Raw genomic sequence first — 2,294 nt, 5'->3', positions numbered from 1 at the left:
GATAGATACGTATCTTGGTAAGGTTTCTTAACTTTCTACAGAGAGCTTATGCACACAGATATGCCTGTAATTTGCAACACAGACCATCTGAAGTCCAGGTTCTCATTCAAGAGCTCAGCTATTCCAAACATATAAAAAACGTGGTGGGGCTTCCCTGGTGGCGCAGTGGTTGAGAGTCCGCCTGCCCATGCAGGGGACGCGTGTTCGTGCCCCGGTCTGGGAGGATCCCACGTGCCGCGGAGCGGCTGGGTCCGTGAGCCATGGCCGCTGGGCCTGCGTGTCCGGAGCCTGTGCTCCGCAGCGGGAGAGGCCGCAACGGTGAGAGGCCCGTGTACTGCAAAAAAACCACAAAAAAAAAAATAATAAATAGGGGCTATTTAAACAACCAGTAAAGCAGACAAAGTATTTGGCAACAAACAGCCAAAGAAAGCTAAAATCGCATATGGAACAACACAAAGTCATGTCCAATTTCCAAACTAGTCTGTCACAGGACTTGGAAGAACTGTACTTATCAGGTGGCAAAGTAAAACCCTAAAGGATTTGTCGGTCAACATGGATTCATCATAGTTCGCCTTCTTTATGGAATACAACATTCAGGCTGAGCACTGGAGCTGAATTCCAGATCTATCTAAAAACTGTGTCACTTCAACCTTTCTTTACCCTATATAATGAATATCCACTTAACAAAGGAGCCAAAAAAAACATACAACGCATTGTGTGCGAAAGCACTTCATAAAACAGTCAACTGTTTCATTAACTAAATGAATGAAAAGATTTTTCTTGAATGCCCTGTGTGATGGAAATAAAGGAAAAGGAGAATTAAGAAATAGTAGGATGGGGCTTCTCTGGTGGCACAGTGGTTAAGAATCCGCCTGCCAATTCAGGGGACACGGGTTTGAGCCCTGGTCCAGGAAGATCCCACATGCCGTGGAGCAACTAAGCCTGTGCGCCACAACTACTGAGCCTGTGAGCCACAACTATTGAGCCCACGTGCCACAACTACTGAAGCCCGCACGCCTAAAGCCCGTGCTCTGCCACAAGAGAAAAAAAAAAAAAAACGTGGTGGCAAGAATTCCCTGGTGGTCCAGTGGTTAGGACTTGGTGCTCTCACTGCCAGGGCCCCAGGTTCAATCCCTGGTTGGGGAACTAAGATCCCGCAAGCCATGTGGTGCGGCCAAAAAAAACCATATATATATGGTGGCAAGCAACGATATTAATAGGGGATTGGCTGAAGCATAAGTAGTATATCCTTTTCTCTAGGTTCTCTGGGTTATCCTGGAGGAGGTCAGGCCACGAGAAACATGTCAATATAAAGGACGTTACTTTTGCTTTTCTAGAACTACTTTCAACCAATCAGGATTTGACATTGTCCCTCTAGCCTATTGAGAGGCTACAGATGAATCCGCAGAAGTAATGGCTCTCTTAAGTGTTTAGAAAATAAAAACGAACTAAAAACTTGTTTTGCCTTTTTCTGCTGAACGCCACGTCACTGATCATATGTTTTACCTGTTTTGACCTTCCCCAAACAGACGTAGAAGCCTATGTCACGCATGTCTGTATGCTATCTGAGCACATATAACAATCTGTTTCTCTTACTATGTAGGTCAGATACTAACTTAGCTATGTGACTTCATCCCTGATTGAACAATAATAACAAAGGAGGATTGATTAATGAATCTATTCCAACTTGGAAGAGGTCATTAGTAGCACAGTTCAAAACTCCCTCCTTTGCCTTGATCTTTCAAAGAAATCACAAAAACATTGGGCTTTGTGGATTGAGAATTCTGTAAAGCTGGGAGAGATATCTAATAAAATGGAAAACAATGTCAAGACTGAAAAAAAGTTGGGTAGTCTGAAATGATAAACCAATTTTAAAGATTGTACTTAATAGGGATAACAATAAAGTCTTGATTTAAGAATTTAAAAGTTTGTTTTACAAGTAAAATGGAGAAAACCAAGACCTGGATAGACTAATACTTGCTAAAATAAAAAAAAAAAGAAGTGAGGGGGTGCTGAGTGGTATTAACGTGACTTAATATAAGTAAATAACATGATTGCAATCAAAAGCTAGAGACACTAGTGCAAATATTAATTGAAGTTGACATTTAAATAAAAGTCAGCTAAATCTCCTCTGTACTACCATAGCATTAACTTCATTGTTTTGGTTCAAAACCCTGTCTTTTAAAGACAGTATCAGGTACATATCTGGAGAAAGAAAATTGAGATGGAGAGGCTCTGGAAATATAGCAACAGTTGAAAGAACTGAGGATATTCAATGTGGAACAACAACAAAA

At 41.5% G+C, this 2,294-nt stretch overlaps 1 non-coding gene across 1 annotated transcript; it reads left to right on the top strand.

Moving 5' to 3' along the window:
- The first annotated feature begins 1,073 nt into the window (after positions 1-1,073).
- TRNAE-CUC (transfer RNA glutamic acid (anticodon CUC)) lies at positions 1,074-1,146 on the top strand. The gene has a single exon. It is a non-coding gene; the product is annotated as a tRNA-Glu (tRNA).
- Positions 1,147-2,294: the final 1,148 nt, after the last annotated feature.

The sequence above is a fragment of the Lipotes vexillifer genome, unplaced genomic scaffold, assembly GCF_000442215.2.
Source record: "Lipotes vexillifer unplaced genomic scaffold, Lipotes_vexillifer_v1.1 scaffold312, whole genome shotgun sequence".
NCBI lineage: Eukaryota > Metazoa > Chordata > Mammalia > Artiodactyla > Lipotidae > Lipotes > Lipotes vexillifer.
The sequence above is the reverse complement of the archived record's forward strand: the minus strand, read 5'-3'. Positions and strand labels throughout refer to the sequence as shown.